The sequence below is a fragment of the Ascaphus truei genome, chromosome 4 (assembly GCF_040206685.1).
Source record: "Ascaphus truei isolate aAscTru1 chromosome 4, aAscTru1.hap1, whole genome shotgun sequence".
Taxonomy (NCBI): domain Eukaryota; kingdom Metazoa; phylum Chordata; class Amphibia; order Anura; family Ascaphidae; genus Ascaphus; species Ascaphus truei.
In genome coordinates, this window is record NC_134486.1 from 399,596,680 (window position 1) to 399,623,809 (window position 27,130).

At 46.0% G+C, this 27,130-nt stretch overlaps 1 protein-coding gene across 1 annotated transcript in view; it reads right to left on the bottom strand.

The window, feature by feature from the left end:
* Positions 1-27,130, bottom strand: part of EFR3B (EFR3 homolog B) — a 219,797-nt gene that overhangs the window by 183,223 nt on the left and 9,444 nt on the right. The gene's annotated exons all lie outside the window — the stretch shown is intronic.

Consider the following 27,130-nt stretch of genomic DNA (forward strand, 5'->3'; position numbering starts at 1 on the left):
ATGAAACTCTCAGATTAATGCTGTGTATGGCAGTTTATAGAATTTCTTTGCAGCATTTGGTATTAACCGTTTCACTGATAGCAGGAGGTGAAAGAGATTGAGACTTTAAGTAAATACCATGGATATCTATAAAAAAAAAGAATCTGCACAGATTAAGATTTGAAATGTCCAGCAGCATTTTACATTGCTGTAATTTTAAATGGTATAACCGCTTGGGCGATTCCAAACTCTTCACCACGATAACGATATTAAGAAATGTATCGCGATAACGATATGTGTTGTGATAAATTTGTTAAAATAAAAGTCTGAACATGTTCTAGTTCATCTAAATAAAATGTGTTCTCACAATAAATACATTTTCTTTAGATTTACTAGGAAAAAGGGCCCTTCATTCCCAAACCCTTTCCATGTCTGCACTTCACCTTTCTTCACCTACACTGCTACCAAAACCTTGACATCCCCCTCATCCCATCACTCAACTACACTGCAACCATCACCCCAACATCCCCCTCATCATATCACTCATCTCCACTGCTCCCATCACCCCGACATCCCCCTCATCCCATCACTCACCTCCACTGCTCCCATCACCCAGACATCCCCCTCATTCCGCCACTCACCTACACTGCTCCCATTACCCTAACATCCCCCTCATCCCATCACTCACCTACACTGCTCCCATCTCCCTAACATCCCCTTCATCCCATCACTCAACTACACTGTTCCCATCACCCCAACATCCCCTTCATCCCATCACTCAACTACACTGCTCCCATCACCCTAACATCCCCCTCACCTACACTGCTCCCATCACCCTAACATCCCCCTAAACTCCACTGCTCCCATCACCCCGACATCCCCCTCATCCTATCACTCTCAGCTACACTGCTCCCATCACCCCAACATCCCCCTCACCCATCACTCACCTACTCTGCTCCCATCACCCCGACATCCCCCTCATCCCGCCACTCACCTACACTACTCCCATCACCCTAACATCCCCCTCATCCCATCACTCAGTTACACTGCTCCCATCACCGTAACATCCCCCTCATCCCATCACTCGCACCCCAAGATACTCCCTCCATTTAACAACACAATTCATTTATAAAATGTTAAAAATAGATTAAGCAGATTTTTTTAATAATTAAAAATGATCAAAAAATATGTTTTAATTCATTTTTAACATTTTCATAAAGGGTGAGAGTGCTGGGATGAGAGGGATTTTAGGGTAAGGATTTAGGGTCAGTGTGATGGTAGCAGGGGTCTTACTTACAGACGAGACCACGAGTATTCTAAAGCTTGCCTTAAACTAGCCCGGTTACATTCTGGGTATGTGCTGGGTGTAACCTGGCTAGTTTAAGGCAAGTTTAAGGGATTTCTGCATTGACTAATGACCCATAGGATTAACACAGCAGGGGTCCCTGGCAGGCCCATTCAGTTTGAAGTGCAGGCATGGCATGGGGGTGGGGTTTAAGGGCTCTGGGAGAGGGAGGGATTAAGTGTCCTAGGGATGAGAGGAATGGGTTAAGGGTACCATGGGGAGGGCGTGGGAAGAGGTTGTGTCCCAAAGGAGGGGGAGGGGGCAAGAAAGGAAAGGCTTAAAGGACCCAGGGGGGAGGTGAGAGGAAGGTTTTAAGGGTACCCATTCCCAGGGGGGAGAGAGAGGGGGAGGGGAAGGAAGGGGTTAAGTGCCCTAGGAGGAGGGCGGGGTTAAGTGTCCCAGGGCGAAGATGGGATGGTGGTGGGCTTAACAAAAGGAAAGTGAAGAGAGAAGTTCCTACCTTTCCCTGCTGAAGCCTGCTGCACTCACATTCAATCTTTCTTCATGCTGCCCAAAGCTCCTCCCCCTCCCTCTGAGTGAGTAAGCATTCAGGAGGAGGAAGGGGACTCAGGGACAGAGAAGCAGGGAGAGACAGCATAGCATCGGCTTCAAAGCTGCACCTCTAACCACCGGTACCACGTAATATCGCGATAACAGGTAATCTCCCATATCGACACTCTTGGTGAATATATTATCGCGATATTACCTGAATATATACAGAATATATCGCCCAACCCTACTACATATTAGAGAGTTGTAGAGGCAGTAATAGTCCAGCAGAATGCAAAGGAAGAATCAAGATGGGTCTCTGTAACAGGGACTTACCCCTGTTAAGAAACTTGCCTCTGATCCAGCAGTGTGCCGGTTAATTGCACACCTGCAATCAGCCAACCCCACCTGCCTAATCAGAGCTATGTGAAATAGTGTCATGTGAGACACAGGAAGGAGATTCCTGAGCTGACATTTGGAGCTGACACAGGAAAGCAGAGAAGCCTGCAAACAGACACTGTCTTGAGCACAAAGGGGTGCTGAGATCAAGACATATAATCCTGTGACCCAGGAACCTACCAGAGACTGACATGAAGGGCCACCTGCGTTAAGGTATCTCTTGAGACTTTGGGGAATAGGGTGGTAATGGGATTATCCCTCCAGCCCTGCAGATAGGGACTGGGGAAGTAAGTTAGCCCTTACACAGGGATAGGCGTTTGTTGTTTTCATAAGTTTGCTGTGCTATTTAAGGAAACAGGCAATAAAGCCTTATTTTAATTTCACCTTAAAACAGTCTCCATTGCGTACCTCTGAACACGTCTCTTACAGTCTCAAAGAGTTATTTAGAAAATAAAAAAGCTAAAAAATAAAGGGTGAAAAGGACATTTATATGAGTAAAAAAATATTTATAATGTTAAAAAAAAACCTACCTAGTAAACCTAATATAAAAAAAATGCGTTAAAAATAACCTTAAAGGTAGGAATAGTTTAGTTTAACGAATTGTAATCTATTTGTTCTTCAAGAAAAAAAAATTCAGATAGATGTGGTATTTGAAACAATGAAGACCATATTTTCTAAGCAGTGCTACCCCATAGGGGGAGAGGGAACGTGGGGGAGAAAGGGATAAAAGAACGAACAAAAAGAAGATTTTTTTTCCGCAGGTGAGGATTCTTCAAGACAACAGGTCAAGTTGAGGATCCCGCGTCGCAAGCCACGGATGGCCTTTTATTAAAAATAGGCAATTAGGCCTTGAAATACTTAAAATGTATTTTATGGTTTTTATTTTTGATGACTTTTAATTTAAAAAAAAAATGTTTTTGCCATTGAGCGTTGGATTATATTGTATGGTTTTGTTCATGATTGGGCAAAAGCACATGTTGGGATTATTTTCCAGGGTTGCTACAGGCCTGAAGATCATTAGAAACCCTTTTCTTACAGGTCTGCATTGATTGCCAGTGTGGCTATCTGGGCTCCCACTGAGAGGGCAAAAGTAGCCACAGTAACCAATGTGACAATCAATGGGTTTGTTTAAAATGTATCTTTATTTAATGTTTTTCATTTTAATTGTAATGTTTATTTTTTTGCGTGTGTTTTTTTTTATATATATTAATGTTATAGGACTAACTCCAGCCAGGGGTTAGTAGTATAACTTTGACGACATTCACCATAAAAATATATATTTTTTCGAAGGCGAGCATACTGCATTTTTGTTGTATCGGCTTTGATGTATCTAGGTCGGACTGATTAATAAAAGCAAGTTTAAGAAGCGTGAGCTGTAAGTACATCTTTTTCAGTGATCCACCAGTAAATCGAATAGCAGTGTGTTTGTCTTATGACTAGAGATGGGTCCCCGGATTTTCTCGCACTTTCCCCCCAAAATCCGCTTCGCAGTGTAAAATCCGCAGACGGATTTGGTGGGTCTAAATCCACGTGGATTCATCAAAATCAGCTATTGGATACAACCGTGGACAGATTTGTAGAATTCAATCCGCAGATTCAGGGATCCATTGGCTGATTTCTAAGAATCTGCCAACGCATTGCTTGAACCCGCAAACCTGATTCTTCAAATCCATCCACGGGTTGCGGAATCGGCGGAGGGTATTGGTAATAATAATAAAAAAATCCGCAAAACCCGAATCGTCCTTTTTCAGATTAACCCGCTGAATTCCGTGGTCCAAAGGAACAGGTCGATCTGCTGCAGATCCAAATTAACCCCCAATCTCTACTTATGACTTCACAGTTGTTAGCCAACTCTAAATTGGTCACTAAAAGTGCAGAACCACTTACTGTAGCAATAGGAGTACAACAGTTTCACATAAAAGTCTAAAACCTTGTAGAAATGAGGGACTTTTGTTCAGGGGCAATTTAGACGTTTATACCGAACTGAAGGAAGAAGGCTGCAGAGTTGCCGGAGAACATCCCCAGTGATGGCTATTTTTAAAAGCACTTGAAATATTTTTTTATACCGTATTAATTGTGCTGTAAAATAGAAAAGTACTGGGTGATTTTCCAGTGGAGTATATGGCCGTGATGTAACAATTTCAGCATAACAAATAAGTTAACATAACAATGTTTCCAAAATATATGTTTTTGGAACAAGTAAGGCTACGCTTAGTGCCGACGATGCGCTTACCATAAGCGCACGCGACAGCGGCAATGCATTTGTTTTGACGCGATGTCTCGTCGCTGTCGCTATCGCCGGCACTATAAGCACAGCCTTAGATGTAAAGCAGTTTTAAACAGCAGCAGTCTCATAATTAATAAGCATTCTGCAATCCAGGAGAATTGTGGTTTATTGCACCTTACTGTGACAAATCACTGCACATTCCTTGCTGCATTCCCCATCAGATAACCTTGCAGAATCCAACCTTCCTTTACCGCGGATGTCATGAAAACGAACCCGTTTAGCACATGATTCATGAAATGTTCAGCAAGTCAGAAGCCGAGGAATGGATTAACAGACCACATGGATTAAATATGGTCCAAATCTCCCAAATCAAAGAAAATCACTTCCAATTAAGCTTCTTAGTGACTAATCTAGAGGAAGCTGCTATCTTGTAATGACAACTGTAATCTCTTGTCATCGAAGCTACCAAAGTCCACAGCCTGATTTAACTCAATAGAAAATGAGGAGCTGTTAAGGGGTTAATAGTGTATACAGTATAATGTTGTTAAAGGGATTAATAGTGTATATAATGTCCTCTTTCAAAATGATGACCCCTCTCTAAAATGTGATATATTTTTGTTACAAATACTTTATAAATGTATATATTCACATTTTAATTGAAATCATCAATATCTGGTAACTCCTACTAGTAAATTCAAGAACATATGATGTGTTTTTACAGTTCATTCTCATCATGGCTCCTCTTCCTAGAAATACAACACACAGGCAGAACATGTAGAATTGCATAACAGCACAAGTGCATTTTCGATAGCTAATTCGAGACACACTAAGGGGCCTATTCTATAAGCCTTGGTAACCCACGTATCAAGGCCTTTTCAGTCAAAATGCCTACTGCCCATTTTTTCAGCCGTCTAAAAGACATCGCCGGGTGAGTGGCGATAAACCACTTCTCGGCAGGTTCTAAAATTCGTGCAATTCTAGTAGCCTTGATTAGTTTATCGAGGCTAATCGTGGCTCTAGAATGGCGCGTTTCTACCAAAATCCTCACGCCAGGAAAAGTTGGCGTGAGGCTGGTGAGAACCTGCCGAGAATGCTACGAGAGAGGACCTAGAAAAAAAATGCTTTTTTCCTGCATTGGATTGATGCCGTGGGTCTCCGGAGCTGATACCTTTTAATATCAGCACCGGAGACCCCCGGCATGAATCCCATGCAATAAAAATGCATTTACAGGCAACTTCATTACATTAGCGGCTGACCGCTAAAGCAATGAAGGGGTAACTATCAGTGCCAGTGTGGGTAGCGGGGTGGGTGAAGATGTATTTGGACCTTGGTGGCAATTTAGGACTTACGGGGGGGAGAGGGTGTTTGTGGGTGGAGTTAACCCATTCATTACCTTTGTGGTTAATAACGCTAAGGTAATGAAGGGGTTAACACCTTCAGTTACCCACCCGGGAAGTATAAACACCCACTAAGGGCCCAATACCAACTTCACCAATCCTCGCCACCCACAATAAAAATTCAAAAACACACAACACTACTACCCACCTCCTCTACCCCCAACAACCCTCCACAACCCATACAGTACAGTAATCGGAAAAAATAACTATTATCGGATATGGATAATAGCTCATTTGCCTATTCAAATTAGCCAGCCAGCATAAATAAAGTAAATACAACTTTCTACTTACCTCTGCCATCATGAAGGGCATCCTCATCAGCATACTGCAGGTCCATGTCCTCCGTAGCCAGCAAGAGTACATAAAAAAATACAATCTAATGGCCCCTTAATCACTGTAGTGATTAATAACCGCTATAGTAATTAAGGGGTTAACCCCGTCCCCCGCTACCCACCCGGGAGGCCTAACCACTCACCACGGACCCACAATACCCAACCTCTACCCATTGAGTGACACGGTGGTATAGCATACGCATATAATATGGCATGATAAGTCACTATATCACTAAATGATCAACTTAATAAAAATCATTAAGGCCTAAAATACACAAGAATAAAAGAAATACACAAGCACCTAAACACCCCAACAATAAAAGAATTAAAAAGCCTAATAGTACTCATGAATAAAAAGTATCTATCACCAAAACAGCAAAAGAATAAAAATTATGTTATTCTAAAACATAAGAATTAAATTAAATAAACACCTATCCAACCAATTCAAGAAATAAAACCACTAGCCAACAAATCAACTAAATAAATAAAACCACTAGCCAACAAATCAATGAAATAAATAAATGTTTGTTTCTTGGGGGTAGAGAGATTGGGTGAATGGGGTAGAAGCCCCAAGGGTGGGTGTTTAGGCCTTCCGGGGGTTAGCGGGACTGGTTAACCCCTTCATTACCATAGCAGTTACCACTGCTATGGTAGTGAAGGGGTTAACCACTCCCACAACCTTCCAGCCAGGCCTAAATCACTAACCCTGGGACTACTACCCCCTGCATCCACCCCCTCTCCCCCAAGAAACAGGCTATTGAGATTTAACCACTTCATTGCCTTAGCAGCTAGCCGCTAAGGTAATTAAGCTGTTTTAATATACATTTTAATACTTGTGTAGCCCTGTGTGGTTTGGGCTATAGGTCTGCCCTCCTCCTGGAAGTAATTCCTGCATAAGGGCAGGTTGCCAGGATCAATCATGGGTTTTTCCCACTTGAGGCATTACACTGAGGAAGTGAAGGCAGGTCACCAGGCTCTGTGTCCAATCAAGAGACACAGGGGCGGTGCCTGTTGGAACTACTTAGGATATTGCCACTTTCTATTTAGTGTGTCTGAGAGTCTGTCCCTGGAGTGGAAGGGACAAGGGTGACACAAACCAGCCTGCCAGGACTGGCAGGCTTGAGGCCTCCCCCCTGGGGAGTTGAATATGCACCCCATACCTCCTACCCTGCTTAGAGGGTAGGGGAAGAGCAGGACCCACTTTGGTGCCCTAGGCCGGGAGTGGTGTCAGGGACATCCTGAGGGAAAACAGCCTGCGGTGTATCTGTCTGCTGAGAAAGGGAAGAGACAATAAAGAGCTTGCACTTTTATGGAAACTCCTGCCTGAGAGTGAAGTGTATCAGAAGGAGGGGAAGGTAATTCTCTTGTGGGTACTTGTGACAGAGTGAAGTCAACGCCTATCAGTTACGCCTGGGAGACATATGTCTGAGTGCTTCATCCAGCACTCATAAGGGTTAACTCAAGTGGAACTTAGGTAGTCAGGAAGTAAACTGACACCTGAGAGCAAGGAAGGTAGAAAAGGATCTTGTTACCAGCAGTAGCTGGCTCTCTCAGACAAGAGCACATGGATAGATGTGCTGCTAGCCAGAAGGATACAACACTACTTACTGCAGCCAAAGTAAGATTTGTTTCATTTGTTTTCATACCTGCTTAAAAGACTCTGAAGGTTTGGTTATGGTTTAGCCAGCCAGCCTGCTAGATAGGTCTGCTGTGTTAGTCAGTTTTTCTCCCATCATGGAGCAGGATTTATTTTGTTAAAGGGACAGTGTACCCGCATGTTATGTTACTGTGGAGAAATAAAGCCATTGAACATTTTTCATTATCCTGAAACTACACGTGTGGACTGTTCCCTGACCTCGGCTACAGGCCGTCCTGCCACAGTACTTCACCCCATACTGCTGGGGGCTGCAAGAGATGGAGGCGCTGCACCAGTAGAGAAGACGGAGGCACAACCTCAGAAGCGTGTCCTGTTCTCCCCCATGTTATCGCGGGAGACTCAGGGCCCCCTGTTGCCAGCAGGTGCGCACCACACAGAGACATGTAGCCTGAGCATTAGATAAGGGTTACACTAGTATAGAGCAATCAGGGCTCCGTTATGGGGTGCCGGTATCTCCTATGCATTTTATTCCCACGGTCACATGACGCGAGACATTTAAATGCCTAGGAGATACCAGCACCCTATAACGGGGCCTGTATCTCGGGAAGCAGGGGTTCCCCGGACCTGAAATCAACGCAGTTCTGCTCCGGAGACCCACTGCTCACCTACACTAGTATTAAAATGTATATTAAAATCTTCCGAGCGCTGCCGTGATATGCGCCGGCCAGATCGTTGCGGGTCGCCGGGTGAGCCCTTTAGAGAGAGGCGATCATCACGCCGCCGGCTACTCGCCCGTTTTGAGAATTTTGCTATCACCGGTAATCGAGGTTTTCTGAATATCGTGATAGCAACGCTCAAAAAACTAGCGGTGTATTTCAATCTACATGCCGGCCAGGTCCCTTGCAGCCAGGAGGAGGCCTGGCGTGGGTGAAGGAGAGAGGCCCTGCGCAGAAGAGTGAGAAAGGCCCGGCACGGGAGAGGGAGAGAGCCCAGTGCAGTGTGGGACAGAGGCAGGCCCGCCGCAGATGGGCAGAGATACCATCCCCAAAGACAAGGTAAGTGTATGAATGCATTTTAGGGGGTGGGGGGCAGGGGGTAGTATAATAATGTATTTGGGGGTTAGTGTAAAAATGCATTTGGGGGGCAATATAATTATGTATTTGGGGTGGCAATGTAAGTATGTATTTGTGGTGGCAATGTAAGTATGTATTTGGGGTGGCAGTGTATGTATGTATTTGGAGGGGGTAGAGTAAGTATTTATTTGGGGGGTGTTGCAGGATGGCCTCGGGGTAGGGTCAATAAGAGTCCCAAACAGTGGGTAAGGCTTTTAACTTCAGTGGTTTATTTTCCACAATCAAATAAATATTAGGGACACCATCCCCTTAAGGTAAACACAAAAAATAAAAAGAACGCCTACTCCATGGTAGAGCGGCTAACTATACAATATAAGCCTAGCTCGGGCTGGCTGACTAAACTGGTAACCAGCTTTAAATAACACATTCATGTATAGAGAAATAAGATAAATTCCTTATCTGTGGAGAAGAGCAACCAAATTAATAATTGGGATGGAAAATCTGACTTATGAGGAGAGGTCAGCTACATTAGATTGATTTACAATAGGAACGGCGCGTCTAAGAAGGGATATGGAAACAATATACAGTACCGACACACTTTATTCGAGCAAATACCCAGTATGTACCTGGCAGATACCTGGAATGCGCCGCTCCTCACCTCTGACAAGCCCCGTTGCGTTTGCCTTCCCAGCCTGGGTTCATGCCTGGCTGACGGGCGGCTGATCTGTTAAATGATAATGATTAGGATTTTATAGGCTGCAATGCTTCGCGTGTCTACCAGATGGCATAAATTCATGAATTGTAATGCAGTATATATATATATATATATATACTGTGCAGTATTGCAGCCAGCGGGAATAAAATGCTTCAATCCCTGCCTGGAAAATAACCCAATGCACTCGGGCAGAAAACAGTCACAAACCTCAATACACCCGGGTATACCCGAATTCGTGGGACTAGCCGAGCTCGAATAAAGTGTGTCGCCAGTGTACAATATATTTGGGGTAAATACAAGGAGATTTCAAAACAACTATTCATCCCAAGGGCAGTACAAAGGACGCAGGGTCATCCCTTTAAGGTTTGAGGATAGGAGATTTCACTAACAAAAGAAAGAGTTCTTTACAGTATTTATTTATAAAATATTTTACCAGGAAGTAATACATTGAGAGTTACCTCTCGTTTTCAAGTATGTCCTGGGCACAGAGTAAAACAAATAATACTGTACATGGTTACAAGTACAGTTACATAAATGAACAAGGTATACATTATATACAAGACATTGCGTGCACAGTTAAAGAAAATATATATTATGAGCGTATGAAACAGTTACAGACCAGAATAAAGTGTGAGACAGCCTTAGATTTGAAAGAACTTAAGCTGGTGGTGGATATGAGAGTCTCTGGTAGGTTGTTCCAGTTTTGGGGTGCACGGAAGGAGAAGGAGGAACGTCCGGATACTTTGTTGAGCCTTGGGACCATGAATAGTCTTTTGGAGTCTGATCTCAGGTGATAGGTGCTGCATGTGGTAGGGGTGAGGAGCTTGTTCAGATAGCTGGGTAGCTTGCCCAGAAAGTATTTGAGGGTGAGACAGGAAAGGTGAACTTTGCGCCTAGACTCTAGTGATGACCAATCTAGTTCTTTGAGCATTTCGCAGTGATGTGTGTTGTAGTTGAGCAGTAAGAGCAGTTAAAATTTGGAATTCATTACCCATGGAGACTGTGATGACAGATACAATAGATATCTTAAAAAAAAAATGTTGGACATCTTTTTAGAAAGGAAAGGTATACTGGGATTTACCTGTAAGTAAACAGGGGAAGGATGTTGATCCAGGGAGAAATCTGATTGCCAATATTTGCAGTCAGGAAGGATTTTTTTTTCCCCCTTATGAGACATTATTAGATGTTATTTCACTGGGGATTGTTATTTGCTTTCCTCTAGATAAAATACTATAAATACAAATATAGGATAAGTATCTGTCATCTAAATTTAGCAGAGGTTGAACTTGATGGATATATGTCTTTTTTTCAACCTCATCTGCTATGTAACGATGCATTCCTGGGACTCAGGACAGTATATTTTGCAATGCAATATACATTTCATTTAGTGTTTGATTTACTATAGTGAGCAAAATGAGCAGCTCTACTTTTACCACCAGATCCCACATGAAAGAAAACATACATACGTGAAGCCAAGGTGAGACGCATGCATTTTATTCACTATGGGACCCATTTACTAAGCAGTGCTCTCGTTAATACATCGTGCAGCACTGCTTAGGGAATATGGCCCCTTAAGGCCCATTTAAGTAAATGGTGTCTTGCCGACTAGCGGCAGTTACTGTATGTGGTCCCCTCGCTGTAATGGGTCGTAGGGTGTCTTCCAACGGTGAAACGTGTCCGATTCTCTACCCAGGACGTACTTGAACATTCATCATTTTTTCAGGGTAAAATATTTTTATTATATATAAATATATATATCTCAAATGGAAATATAGCTGTATGCTCATCTGCATGTCTTAGGCAGGTCTGCAACCCCGCCTTTCCCCATTATCACCCAGCACACAGCACTTTGCACTGCAGCAAGGGATTCTGGGAAATGACATGCAAATGAGCACACAGTGCCAGTTTTTGCTTCAAAACCATTTTAAACATGGTTCCCTGTAGGTTTAAGCTTGCTGCATGGTCACAGCTTTAAGCACAGCCAGGGTTGCATGTCATTTCCCAGAATCCCTTGCTGCAGTGGAAGTGCTGTGTGCTGGGTGATAATGGTGAAAGGCGGGGTTGCAGACCTGCCTAAGGCCTCGGGCATGGTCAGCGCTTATGCGCTGATCCGTGCTGAGGCGCGCTGCTGCTCGGCAGTGAGCCCCTGCAGTCGCAATGAGAGCGGCTTTAGCAGGGGCTCGCTTACGCTTCGCAAGCGTAAGGCTGAGGTCCCGTTGCACGCGTCCGCACGGCTGGCTTGCTTGCCGGCGGCGCGTGCAACTCGCTAAACCGCGATCTGCGGTCTACAGGCTGCTTTTCTCGGAGCGGGGGGGGCGTGGCCAAACGGGTCGGGGGGGCGCGGCCATGACGTGAGGGGGCGCGGCCATGACGTGAGGGGGCGCGGCCATGACGGGAGGGGGCGCGGCCATGACGGAGGGGGGCGGGGTCCAAAACAAAGCAGGGCTCACAGCACTGCAGCAGCTCCACACACAAGCACACAATAGCTGGCTTGCCATTCGTTGAAGGGAGCCAGTCTATGATTGGCCCCTTCGCGTACCATGTGACGCGTTGCCGCAAGAGAACACCATTCTCTCGTGTCTCCTGCTGGCTACCGCGTCACAGCATGTAGCAAGTTAGAAGTGAGGAGGGACTGGGACCCGATCGTGAGTTCAAACAGGAATGGTAAGTTGAGCTCACGCCGCCGCCCGCGCACACGGGCGCAGCGGGTCCCAGCCCTAAGTCTTAGCAAAATTTTAAAATTCAAGCTCTCAAGGGAGCTTGGGCCGGTCACGTTTACTACAATTTAATACAAATCGTTTTTGACTGTTTTCTGGAGTGCTGCCTCTGATATTCGTCCACACGGTATCGTATTGCCTATATATATATATATATAAATTATATAAAACATAGCCTTCCGGCAGTTATTTCTTTTCCTGGGCCTTTCCTCTGTCAGTCCTGTTAGTGCAGGCAGTGGAAAGGTTAATTCCTTCTTTAGGCCTGTGTGTGTGTGTTACAGCCTTGAATGATGTATCAGTATTCAAGGGCGGGCCTAGCAACTTCTGAGGGTGTCAATCTGAGGGGTGGATATTAGTTGGAACGCCCTCTGTAGTGTGTGGGCCAATCTGTATCCGGCTCTGGCTTGCTATGAGTCAGAATTAGAGACACTCCCCAAAGATGATCAATTGTGACATCCTCCCAAATTAGAGAGTTCTGGAAAGAGTGTTCAGGAAGAAGTCTGTCAGCACAGTAGAGAGAGAGAAGACTCTCCCTCCCACCCATGAGGGGCTGGGAGGGAAGGGAATTATGCCTGAGTCAGGCCTCCGACTTCAAAAGAGAGAGAAGCAGGAGATGATGATGAATATGTGAGAACTACTGATCTTTGCCTGTGAGCTAACTGCCAAATAAACATCAGAAAAGACCATGCTGTGTATTCCTGTCTCTGTTGAATGGAGGAGTGTCAGTAGGGGTCCATCACCTGAACATCCCCAGGAGATTCCTGCTGGCTGGAGGCGCTGCACCCAATGAAACCAAGGTAATCTGCCCTTCCTGTCCTGTTTCTCCCCACACCACCGCGGAGTGCTCAGCCCTGCTGTTACCTACAGGTCTGTACCAGCACCAGAGTAGCAGAAAAGAGCGTACCCTCCCCCTCCCTCCCCCAATCTCACTTAGGGGTGGAGGTAGATGGGCTACATATATGAGAAAGAAACACAGAGAATATAGCACCATTTAGTAAATAAGCCACAATCTTTCTTTTTATAACTGTGCTGGTGAAGAATCTCAAAATCTGCATGCAATGCTTCAATTCCCTTTCATTTACATGACTCACTCAACGATGCACAAAGCAATCAATTTTTAAAAAAGGCATGAATTGTGCCTGGCAAGCACAAGCAAAATGTTCCCCAAGCATCTCTTTTCTAACTTGATAAATAGCCACTATATTTCTAATTATCATGCAACCTAAGTGATAACCTAGACCTGTAGTGGTTGCACTTTTGCTGTATCGAAGCTTTATTCCAGTCTGCAGATTTTTTTTAATGTCCCTGGATTATACATAAAAAATATTATTTTCACTATAAAATGCTGAAGTATTTAGTGCCCAATATGATCAATTCATAATTTGATGCAGAAGGGAGTTATCACTTATGATCATGCCTCATAGGAAAGGAGAAATGTAAAATATTATTGCGTGAAATCCGTTTTTTTCTTTACATGGCCTAACATTTCTTTCAGGCCAGTTTACAGTTTCGCCTTCCATTAGCTGTTCCTGATCTCCCAATATGCCCTTCTTTCCTTTTATCGCACGATCCATGTCGTTTAAATTCATTTATGCATTATGGACAGACATAACTGGGAGGAGATGAGTCAGCTGAGCCTGCAAGTGACTATAATTGACAGGTAGCAGGCTCCTATTCATGCCATGTAGTCGTAATCTCTATATCAGAAAAGCATTAAATACTACAGATGAAATGCGTCTCAATGCAAATTGTACAGTATGTGCTGAACGGACATCAAATACTTTATTCCTGAGGTTCAGAGCTGAATGGTAAAACGGAAAGTCTCTCTCTCTCTCTCTCTCTCTCTCTCTCTCATATCAAAGTACATTGAGAGAGATGAAGAAATGGGTAGTTTTGTCTAATTAGCCTTTTTTTGGCCAAAAAAAATAGTCATAGAATTCAATGGGGATTATTAGCCGAAAACTTTGGACAATATAAAATAAAGCCTACAGGGTAAAGTATGTAAGTGGAGAGTAGGGGAGAAGACATGAGGCATCCTTCTCTGAGAGATTCAGGGGAAAATAGCAAGACCTTGCCAAGTGAAGTTAAGTAAGGCATATTCTGGTATGCAGGGTACTAGGGACAAGGAGGCCAAAAGGAGTCCGCTCTGGCAGAGGAGGTCGGTGGCCACAACTCCTTTTTAGGTGTGGGCTTGAGGTGGAATAGAGGCTAACGCCTGCATGAAAGTCCTAATCTGAATGGGAAGGATCAAGAAGAGAAATTGCCCTACAAGGTACATTAGGAAAAGCCTGCCTAATGATATGCGGTGTCCTATGAAATGCTGTGAGAGTCCACTGTGTTTTTAGATAGTGATCATTGATCCTGTGCAAGCCTGGAGCTGTTGTGTCTGTTAATAAAAGACCTTTAAGTTGCAAAAGATCCTGGCGCCCTATTCTTTATCCTGTACTCACAACCACCAACTATCCTCCATTACAGCCAAGGCCTGGACCTACAAGAGGGAACCCTGAGATCACAGGTAATTGCCCACGGAGCTAACACTCTAATTCCATTGTGAACGGGTAATAATTGTGTGTATCAGTGGGTGTGTGGGTGTATCAGTGGGTGTGTGGGTGTATCCGTGGGTGTGTGTGTGTGTGTATCAGTGGGTGTGTGTGGGTGTGGGTGTATCAGTGGGTGGGTGTGGGTGTGTGTGTGTGTGTGTGTGTGTATCAGTGGGTGTGTGTGTATCAGTGGGTGTGTGTGTGTATCAGTGGGTGTGTGTGTGTATCAGTGGGTGTGTGTGTGTATCAGTGGGTGTGTGTGTATCAGTGGGTGTGTGGGTGTGTATCAGTGGGTGTGGGTGTGTATCAGTGGGTGTGGGTGTGTGTATCAGGGTGTGTGTGTGTATCAGGGTGTGTGTGTGTATCAGGGTGTGTGTGTGTATCAGGGTGTGTGTGTGTATCAGGGTGTGTGTGTGTATCAGGGTGTGTGTGTGTATCAGGGTGTGTGTGTATCAGTGGGTGTGTGTATCAGTGGGTGTGTGTATCAGTGGGTGGGTGATCAGTGGGTGGGTGTATCAGTGGGTGGGTGTATCAGTGTGTGTGTGTATCAGTGCGTGTGGGTATCAGTGCGTGTGTGTATCAGTGGGTGTGTGGGTGTGTATCGGTGGGTGTGGGTATCAGTGGGTGTGTGTATCAGTGGGTGGGGGTGTGTGTGTATCACTGGGTTGGGTGGGTGTGTATCAGTGGGTGGGTGTGTATCAGTGGGTTGGTGTGAGTATGAGTGGGTGGGTGTGTATCAGTGGGTGTCAGTGGGTGGGTGTGAGTATGAGTGGGTGGGTGTGGGTATCACTGGGTGGGGGTGTGTGTGTGTATCAGTGGGTTGGGTGGGTGTGTCAGTGTGTGTGTATGTGTGTATCAGTGGGTGGGTGTCTCCTTCACCCTCCCTGTCTCTCCCTCTCTCCCCTCCCTATCTCTCCCTCCCTGTCACTCCGTCTCTCCCTCCCTCCCTGTCTCTCCCTCCCTCCCTCCCTGTCTCTCCCTCCGTCTCTCCCTCCCTCTTCCTCCCTCCCTCTTCCTCCCTCCCTATCTCTCCCTCCCTGTCTCTCTCTCCCTCCCTCCCTGTCTCTCTCTCCCTCCCTCCCTGTCTCTCTCTCCCTCCCTCCCTGTCTCTCTCTCTCTCTCTCCCTCCCTGTCTCTCTCTCTCCCTCCCTGTCTCTCTCTCTCCCTCCCTGTCTCTCTCTCTCCCTCCCTGTCTCTCTCTCCCTCCCTGTCTCTCTCTCCCCCCTGTCTCTCTCTCTCTCTCTCCCCCTGTCTCTCTCTCTCCCCCCTGTCTCCCTCTCTCTCCCTCTCCCCCCCGTCTCCCTCTCTCTCCCTCTCCCCCTCTCTCTCTCCCCCCCTGTCTCCCTCTCTCTCTCTCCCCCTGTCTCCCTCTCTCTCTCCCCCTGTCTCCCTCTCTCTCTCCCCCTGTCTCCCTCTCTCTCTCTCCCCATCTCCCTCTCTCTCCCTCCCTGTCTCTCTCTCTCTCCCCCCCTGTCTCTCTCTCCCCCGTCTCCCTCTCTCTCCCTCTCCCCCTGTCTCCCTCTCTCTCTCTCCCCCTCTCTCTCTCTCCCCCTGTCTCCCTATCTCTCTCCCCCCCTGTCTCCCTCTCTCTCCGTCTCCCTCCCTGTCTCCCTCTCTCTCCGTCTCCCTCCCTGTCTCTCTCTCTCTCCCTGTCTCCCTCTCTCTCTCTTTCCCCCTGTCTCCCTCTCTCCCCCTGTCTCCCTCTCTCCCCCTGTCTCCCTCTCTCCCCCGTCTCCCTCTCTCCCCCTGTCTCCCTCTCTCCCCCGTCTCCCTCTCTCCCCCGTCTCCCTCTCTCCCCCGTCTCCCTCTCTGTCTCTCTCTCTCCCTCCCTGTCTCTCTCTCTCCCTCCCTGTCTCTCTCTCTCCCTCCCTGTCTCTCTCTCTCCCTCCCTGTCTCTCTCTCTCCCTCCCTGTCTCTCTCTCTCCCTCCCTGTCTCTCTCTCCCTCCGTCTCTCTCTCTCTCCCTCCCTGTCTCTCTCTCTCCCTCCCTGTCTCTCTCTATCCCTCCCTGTCTCTCTCTCTCTCCCTCCCTGTCTCTCTCTCTCTCTCCCTCCCTGTCTCTCTCTCTCTCCCTCCCTGTCTCTCTCTCTCTCTCTCCCTCCCTGTCTCTCTCTCTCTCCCTCCCTGTCTCTCTCTCTCTCTCCCTGTCTCTCTCTCTCTCCCCCCGTCTCCCTCTCTCTCCCTCTCCCCCCGTCTCCCTCTCTCTCCCTCTCTCTCTCCCCCCTGTCTCCCTCTCTCTCTCTCCCCCTGTCTCCCTCTCTCTCTCCCCCTGTCTCCCTCTCTCTCTCTCCCCGTCTCCCTCTCTCCCTCCCTGTCTCCCTCTCTCTCCCCCGTGTCTCTCTCTCCCCCCCGCTCTCTCTCTCTCTCCCCCCGTCTCCCTCTCTCTCCCTCTCCCCGTCTCCCTCTCCCCCTCTCTCTCTCTCCCCCTGTCTCCCTCTCTCTCTCCCCCTGTCTCCCTCTCTCTCCGTCTCCCTCCCTGTCTCCCTCTCTCTCCGTCTCCCTCCCTGTCTCCCTCTCTCTCCGTCTCCCTCCCTGTCTCTCTCTCTCTCCGTCTCCCTCCCTGTCTCCCTCACCCTCTATGTCTTATCTTAGCTGCCGTATACCTACATTGAAGTAACCTACCCTTCTTTCTTCCAGATCTGACTCAAGTTTCACGCGGGAGACATCGGAAGACAGGTAGGGAACACCTCCCCTCCAGTATAATACCTTGAGGGACTGCGGATCAGGTAAGATCCCAGGCGGGATTGCTGCTTTAGAAATTGTGAAGAGGGGGCATCCTCACACTGGTTAATGGGTTCAGAATCATTCACATCTGTGTTTTTTTTTTTTTTTCGATTAGTGAGGTCATCCGACGCACACACGCACGTAACAAGGACTAATGGTAGTAAAGTATAAGTGTACTACAATAAATAAACAGTTATGTTAAAAAAAAAAAAATGTGTCCCGGTTTTTCATTTTCAAAATCTGGTCACCCTACTGTTAGTGCTTGGTGATTTCAGCTTCAATTGGCTTGACCCTAAAAACAAAAAATAGAATCCAATCCACTGGTATCCTAACTGACATTTTCAGTGACCATGCAATAGCGTACGGTGTAAGGAAAATCAAACCACCCAAGTCAAGCCCTAAAGTTCTGCTCACTAGAACATTTAAATATTTTAACCTGCAACTATTTCTAACTGATCTTACCAAGTGGTCGGTACAGTCTTAGGCTGCGTCCAGGGCCAGCGCTTAGGCGCTGAGGTGCGCTGACGCTTCTCAGTGAGCCCCTGCAGCCGCAATGAGAGCGGCTTTAGCAGGGGCTCGCGCACGCTTACGCAAGCGTGCGGAAGCGTAGGTCTTAGACAAATTTTAGATTTTCGCGCTCATGGGAGCGCAGGGCCAATCACGTGAGCGGTTCGCCCAATGAGGGCGAACCAGCTCCGTGACGTCACAGCCCTCCCCCCCCCCCCCCGACACGCCCCGGACGGCGCGCGGTCTAAGGTCAGGGAAAGCACCCGCTTTCCCTCAGCCTCCGCGTGTCTCCGCACGGCTGCAGTCCTATGGACGCAGCCTTATCCTGATTCAGCGCTTGTTAATTTCCAAACAGAGTTCTTAAAATTGTTTTTAAACACTGACTAACCTGTAACAATGGTATTTGGGAAGAAGGCTACATTTCTAAAACTACCAATGACAGAGCTAAAGATCAGCACCAATGTTCAACAAGGAATCCGCCCGCTCCGCCTCCTCCTCTTACCGTGCACTTCACAATTGGAACAACCTACCCGAGACTCTGAAAGCCGCCACCAGCCTAAGTTCTTTCAATTGTGAAAAAGTAAGGGTCGCTAAAGTGAAATAACTATAATTTAATAATCAGTTTTTATTACTGTTAATCTGTGTAAAGGTGACCTCAAACAAAAAAGATCTGCGGGTCCTTGAAGAAAATTGGTGTTCTGCAGCTGGCGTAATAGGGGATCTCGATTCCCCTATAAACAAATTGGCAAATAGGAAAAAACTCTAACGCATAAACCCAATTATCTCTAACGAATGCAGAACCTACTGTGCCGAGGTGCCTAAGGATGAAGCATTCAAAACAAGTATATAAAGTAGGAAATACACATTTATTAAAAAAAAATACACAATCAACAATAACAATATCTAGAATAGTACTTGATATATCTGAACCATACATGAGAGCATGATATATAGCAATATTATGATCTTATATACATCCTACTAATATATGTCCATATATCCTAAATCCATAGTGACAAGAGGTTAATGTTGTGCAGATAAGTAGGTAGGGTCTTCAGTTCTTTCAAGACTTCAGCTGTCTCACATTTTAACCTTGTCTGTAACTGTTACATACTACGCACATAACATAGATTATCTTTAACTGGCCACGAAATGTCTGTAAATTGAATATGTACAACCTCTGTTCATTTAATGTAACCATGTATTGTCATCATAACTGTGACCAAGTCATACTTGAATATGAGAAGTAACTTTCAATGTATTATTTCCTGGTAAAACATTTTATTTAATAAAATAAATAAATACAATTATATGAAGTGAGGTTAAAAAAGGTTTGAATTTGAATTCCATGGTTTTACATATCAGGATATAACAATCATATGTTCTTTAGCAGGTCTAAAAATTAGGTAAATACAACCTCAGATGAACAACAACACATGACATATTACACCGTGTCATGATTTATTTAACAAAAACAAATCCAAAATGGAGAAGCTATGTGTGAAAAACTAAGTACACCCTTACTGCTTCCATAGGAATTAAGATGCTAAGTAGCAGACAGGTGTTGCAAATCAAATGCCCTTGATTAATTGATCATCAGCAAGTGTGAGCACCTCAATAAAAGCCAAAGTTTTAGCAGTTTGCTGTTCTGGACCATTCAGGTGTGTGTTAACACAATGCCAAGGAGGAAAGACATCAGCAATGATCTTAGAGAAGCAATTGTTGCTGCCCATCAATCTGGGAAGGGTTATAAGGCCATTTCCAAACAATTTAAAGTCCATCATTCTACAGTGAGAAAGATTATTCAAAAGTGGAAAACATTCAAGACAGTTGCCAATCTTCCCAGGAGTGGACATCCCAGCAAATTCACCCCAAGGTCAGACCGTGCAATGCTCAGAGAAATTGCAAAATACCCAAGTGTTACATCTCAGACTCTACATGCCTCAGTTAGCATGTTACATTTTAAAGTTCATGACAGTACAATTAGAAAAAGACTGAACGAGTATGGTTTGTTTGGAAGGGTTGCCAGGAGAAAGCGTCTTCTCTCTAAAAAGAACATGGCAGCACGGCTTAGGTTTGCAAAGTTACATCTGAACAAACCACAAGACTTCTGGAACAATGTCTTTTGGACAGACGAGACCAAAGTGGAGATGTTTGGCCATAATGCACAGCGCCACGTTTGGCGAAAACCAAACACAGCATATCAGCACAAACACCTCATACCAACTGTCAAGCACGGTGGTGGAGGGGTGATGATTTGGGCTTGTTTTTGCAGCCACGGGACCTGGTAACCTTGCAGTCATTGATTCGACCAGGAACTCCTCTGTATACCAAAGTATTATAGAGTCAAATGTGAGGCCATCTGTCCGACAGCTAAAGCTTGGCCGAAATTGGGTCATGCAACAGGACAATGATCCCAAGCACTACACTACAACAGAATAGCTGAAAAAGAAAAGAATCATGGTGTTGCAATCGCCCAGTCAAAGTCCAGACCTCAACCCGATTGAAATGCTGTGGCTGGACCTTAAGACAGCTGTGCATAAACAAATGCCCACAAACCTCAATGAACTGAAGCAACGTTGTAAAGAAGAGTGGGCCAAAATTCCTCCACAACGATGTGAGAGACTGATAAAGTCATACAGAAAATGATTACTTCAAGTTATTGCTGCTAAAGGTGATTCTACAAGCTATTGAATCATATGGTGTACTTAGTTTTTCACACATGGCTTCTCCATTTTGGCTTTATTTTTGTTAAATAAATCATGACACTGTGTAATATGTAATGTGTTGTTGTTCATCTGAGGTTGTATTTACCTAATTTTAAGACCTGCTAAGTGTAACACCTTCCCCCCCGCCCCCCCAATCGCAGATAGGGACCATGTGGGCAAATCTACACTTGTGTTACCGGGGGTGATTCCGGCATTGGAACCGACTCTGGGACCGCGGTTAGTGCGCACGGGCCCTCCAAAACCTCTGCTCTTGAGGTAGGTAGATTAGCAGCATTGACCGGCTCAGTAGAGAGGTTTGTCGCATCTTTCTCTGCGGGTTCCGTAGGTTGCAGCAGCATGGGTTGCAGTAACTGTGCTCTGCAGCAAGCACTCTTGGGTCCCCAAGTCAGTTCTCCATCTGGAAAATCACATTTGCTACAGAAACATCGTACGCACCACTGCCTGTCCACTTTTGCCACCAGAAGTTCTACTGGTAGGTGATAGGGGTCAAAGTCCATACCGCCATACTTATTCAACTCCTTTTGTAAGCACGGGCACAAAAGATAGGGTGCTTGCACTCCTCTTACTCGCCAAACTCTGTATAACTGAGGGTGCAGTTCGCTGCATCCTGTCCCTCCCTGCTGGGGAACAGAAGTGGTGGACTGAGACTCACTGACGTCATGGGGGTGGGGCTCTGGTTCTCGCGCCAATCCCGGGCAGGTTACTGTAACGCATTGTAGCTCAGCCTGGCCGCCATTAACACGTACGCTCTCCTGACTTGGCGGGAGATGCCATTTTAGGTGAGACTCATTATTAGCTTTCCCGGATGCGGGAGCCAAAGAAACTTCTAGGTCAGGATAGATAATTGGGCACCCATTGATCGGACCCTCGGGCAGAGATAGGAATTGTGTACCGTCTTCCTCGCATATGGCATGGCCTACCTTTAGTATCATGGCACTCCATTGACAGAGGGAATCATACTTTCGCCCTATGACCCATGCTTGCGCCAGTCCAGGGAGTTTGCGAACATGCTCCTGGATGTCTGACGCGAATGCATGAGCAGGAACTCCGCCCACAACGACCAGGCGGTTTGGGGTCGGGCTAAGCTTTGTGGCCAATGCGTGGACCTCCTGCCTTGAGGGCACCCACATAGTGGAAAAGTAAATTGGACAATTTGCATGAAAAATAGGACAGGGCACCCCAGGTCTAAGATCTGAGCAGCGCCTCCAAATGTAACACCTTCCCCCCTCCCCCCCCAATCGCAGATAGGGACCATGTGGGGAAATCTACACTTGTGTTACCGGGTGTGGTGCGTCACCTGATAGGCTCACAGAAGGCCTGAACCTCCGCCACTGGGAGCCTGGGGTTACCTGATCATTCGTCGAACACAGCACCTCCACCTGTAAGGGTTCCCACCTGAGTGGGATGGTCCTCTTACAGGAACCACAATAGTAAGACACGCACACAGGGTATGCTAACAACTGTTTTACTATTGCTACTACTAATAAACTCGGTACCCTGTAGCACACAGAATAATGCATATAGCCATACACATAGCAGTGCACCGGGTGCACACATCAACGTTGATATTCCCCAAAGTACCTGGGAGCTGGACACCAACCCCTTGATGACCCTATGTCCAAACCCACCCACGTGTGTTGGAGATAGCGCTATCCCTGGACGTGTTGGTGCACTATTATAGATACCTGCCCGGGCTCCAGCCACGGGTGCCGCTATACACTGAAGTGGATCCGACTGATCTGACGAGACGTCCTCCTACGCGTGGGGTGAATTCCAGCGTGGATAATATCACCACGGCTCCGCACCGTCTATACCTTGACGGGGATCCATCTGCCGCCGGCGGGCCGCAGTCACTGCGTGGTGTGGCCTCCTTAAAGATAGTCTCTATATAACACTGGGGTCTGAGCCCAGACCCAGGAATCAGGCTGCGCGTCACTGAGTGGCTTCTAACTTAACCCAAACAGCTAAAGGGGCAGAACTCCTCAAGTAGGGCCTGTCCCTGAAGCAACCACAAACTGGGGTAATGGTAACTGTTATCTGGGGCCTCTGGGGTTAACTAGGCCTAGTGCCAGGGGCTACTGCTCCCTGCACACACACCCTAACTCACCCAGCTCCAACTGCCGTTCTTCTAAGCCCGCGAAAAGTATCTCTTTCCCTCTTGCCGAGAATCCTTGCCTCTCATTGGCCGCTATGAGGCACCTGGTGCAGGCCTCTCTTGGCCTCATGGGACTTGTAGTTCCGTAGAGGCCTCTATAACATTGGGGCCGCGTGCGCGATTCCTCTGCGCATGCGCGACTTCCTAATGGCCGCCGCAACTCCTGCACTCCTTCTGCGCATGCACGATCACTGCGCATTTGCGCGCGTATACAATGGCGGCCCCCGCTGGCCGGGTGCGCCGCAGGGCCTCCCTGGGGTCGGAGCGCTCCCTGCTCCGGCCCCCACCTTCACAAACAGCCGGCGGGTCCGTCGCTGCCTCCGGCGGCACCCGCGACCGCTCTGTCGGCAAGGAGGGGGTTCTCTGGGAGCCGCAGGGGACCGGGGCTACATAAGGAACAGATGATTGTTATTATTTCCTGATATGTAAAACCATAGAATTAAAAGAGGGTGTACTTTCTTTTTCACATGACTGTATATATCCCCGCAAGCATCCCTCCAAATACATTAGGGAGACATGCCTCTGCTGAAAAAGTAGCAGACCTGAGCGATATTGTAATGGCTACGCTAAGTATATGTAAATGAGTCCCGCCCCACACTTCCTAAAAATAATTCCATACCAACTATAAAGCGTTGATAATAAGCTGAAGGCACCAACCTAATGATTGGAATCATGTCAGATCCAACAGGCCTAGAACCCACACCCTCTGCTTTTCTAGGTCACAGCAATGTGTGAGCTAAACCAACTGATAGGGAGTATTATTGTCACATCTTACTTTTGAGCTGCTCACTCCTCTCACATGTAGCTAATCTAGCTACTAGCGTATCTCACAGGTATCTCAGGTGTGCTCCACAAGGAACATTAAACTGTCAACCAGGAAGTGGTCTGGTTTTAAAGGAAGCCAGGGGTGGGAGCTACTACAGGAGTATGCACTCATTTTGGTGCTACATGATGGATATGCACAAAAATGGCTACAGTATAACAGAACAGGGACAAACATATTCACTGTTCCATCTGCCAGAGTGCCAGATACATACTGAATTGAAATACTTTATTTAACAATAAATAAAAAAACTCTACAAACTGCAAGAAGCTATTCCACTTCCAACAGAATACAAAGTGTTTTGGGGGTGACAATTCAGAGGCACCTTAGGAATAGGGTATGGTGTCAGACCCAACAGGATCAGAAGTTGAACTCACACAATTTCTGGTATTCAGAGCAACAGCTCTAGCAGTGTGAGCTAAACCAGCTGATGGGTTGCAGTGCACACTGTCTATTAACAGCATATCCCTATGGAATATCTATTCTGTTGATTGTATTTGTAACCTTGAAAACACTTCAAGCACAAAGTAATAATATGTACTCAGGGCTATGAGTTACTGAGACCAGGTGTGTGACAGAGTGAAGTTAACTCCTATCAGTTACGCCTGGGAGACATATGTCTGAGTGCTTCATCCAGCACTCATAAGGTTTAACTCAGGTGGAGGTTAGGAAATCAGAACTCTTTAGCTGACACCTGAGAGCCAGCAAGGTAGATAAGGATCATGTGACTGGCAGTAGCTGCCAGAGAGAGAGAGAGAGAGAGAGAGAGAGAGAAGCACACTGCTGTGTGAGCCCTTAGCCAGAGGGATTTCACCAAAGACTACTTCAACTAAAGTAAGGATTATTCATTTGTTTACTGACTGCTTAAAGTACTCTTATGGTTTGGTTCTGGTTTAGCCAGCCAGCCTGCTAGATAGGTCTGCTGTGTTATTAGTCAGTTTTTCTCCCAAAGTGGAGCAAGATTTATTTTGTTAAAGGGACAGTGTACCCGCATGTTATGTTACTGTGGAGAAATAAAGCCACTGAACGTTTTTATTTATCCTGAAACTATACGTGTGGACTGTTCCCTGACCTCGGCTACAGGCCGTCCTGCCACAAGGTGATATTAAATAAAAGTTTAACAGAACATGGGCAACCTCACTCTACTGGGTTAGAAGAAAATGGGCGCCACTTCTGCTGCTCTAGAGATTACACAGTTATAACTGCGGTCTGACAAACAAGCACTATTATTATTTGTAGACAAATATACTTGCTACTATCTGGATGTTATACATTTTCATTTTATTAGACCAGATCTATGCAATCGTGTTTATATTGATCGTACAGGAGGCATAAACTCCCATTAATCCCATTAAATCCCTTTGCAAAGGCTTTTGATTTGGAGAGACGCTTGAGGGGATATATATATGTGAATGCTAATAAAATTAGAAAGGTCTCTCTCTCTTCCCCTCTCAAATAAAATTTGCCCATCTCTAGTCAAAGTATTGTGGGCTTTGTGCCAATTTTTTACTCCATGTTGTCATGCTACAATACGTCACAGGCGTCACATGGGGGGGGCGCGAATCCGGAGCAGGCGCAGCAGGAAATGTTTGCGCTCCCCTGGTTTAGGAGATTCTGTATTTTCAGAGCACTTCCACCATGCCATTGAAAGCATGTTACGTTTTCATTACTCCCCACAGATGGACGTTGGCTACAGGAGAACATTCTTGTGCATAAATGAATGTACATTTGCAAATGCTGGTGCCACTCCAGGCTTTTAAGCCCTTCTGTTTGTTGGATGCCTGCAACACAGCAGTCATGTGTAGAGATGTGTGAATGTCTTCAAATCTGCTTTGCTACATTTTTCATGTTTGTTCATTATATTTTACAGGGGGGAGCAAAAGTTCCCATTGCTCAGAATTTTGGGCTGAATTTTACCACTTCTTGCCAGAGTTTCAGCACAAAATGTACATAGCTTAATCTCAATAGTATTTTGCATTCCAACTCAGCAACATGTACTGTATGCAGTCCTCGATACAGCAGTCTCACTACTAGTGGGAACCCTAATCTTGCTCACACAGGGTGTAGATCAACTAAATCATATTGAGCCACCTGTGCTGAAGCAGGGATATCCTGAAAACCTGACCGGTTGGTAGCTCTTGAGGACTGGAGTTGGCCACCCCTGCTGTAGACAGCACTGGAGCTTAAACAAGATTCAGTCTGAATAAAATAGCAAGTATCACTGCTATATATCTACTGACAGGACTGAGGACTAAAACTATTACTGAGGCTGGACAATAACTACTGGCTAGTCCCATTAGTGCTATTAATTCAGGTGTAACAGCCAGCTTCATGTTCCTCTCTGGTGTGATATGTACAGTAGGTACAGTACATACTGTGATATACTGCATCAACAATGGCATTGGATCCTATGGATCCCCTGGGTGATAGTGTTATTGTAGTACTGTATATATTTTTATCTGCGGGAACAATGTCACTGTAACAGGGGAGTTATCCCTGTTCAGGTAATATGCCTCTAATCCAGCAGTGTGGTGGTTAACTGCTGGTAGTCAATTAACAAACACCACCTGCCTGATTAGATTGCTTAGAAAAGCCTGTCTTTTGAGACAGGAAGAGAGACTCCTTAGCTCACACCTGAGCTGAACTTGGAGACAAAGTCTTGAGCCCTGCCAGAAGAAACAGCAGAGCTGCTTTCAAGACACAGGGGAAACTTCTAAACCTGAATGCTGACAAACCCTGAGAAAAAGGGAGCAATAAGGGACAGAGAAGATTTTCCCTCCAAACCACTACAAACAGATAAGACTTTCATTTATAAGACTTTTTATATCTGTTCATTTCATGCTATATGTTTGGGGCTGGGAGACATGCTTATCTAAAGGGAGTTGTGGATGCATAGTATTTCACTAGAAATACTCCCAAGTGAACAGAAGCTTTGTTTACCCCTTTGTTTGGATGGTTTCCTGATGTTAAGGAAACAGGCGCAATAAAAGCTTTATTTAATTTCACCATAACCAGTCTCCCTTGCATACCTCTGTGAGCGTCTGCCTACATATGGTGTCCGAAGTGGGACGAGAGGTGGTCTTTGAAGTTAAAAAGGACCGGAGATTTTTTCTGTGAAATTTTTTTTATGCTTTTTGCCTACAAACAGTCTGAGTAACTTAAAAAAAAAAAAAAAATCTCATGCAGCAGAGATCAGAGTTAAAGTGATACACACCACTGCACTGAAACTTACAAAACCACAGATGGACTATTTTCCCCAATCCCAAGAGGAGAGAGACTGCTGAAGCAGGTAAAACCTTATTTGCCTACCACAATAAAGTGTAATATGGTCATTGAAATAGGGGGTTTGCCTTCCAGCCAAAGTCAGGGTTCAAGAAGTGAGT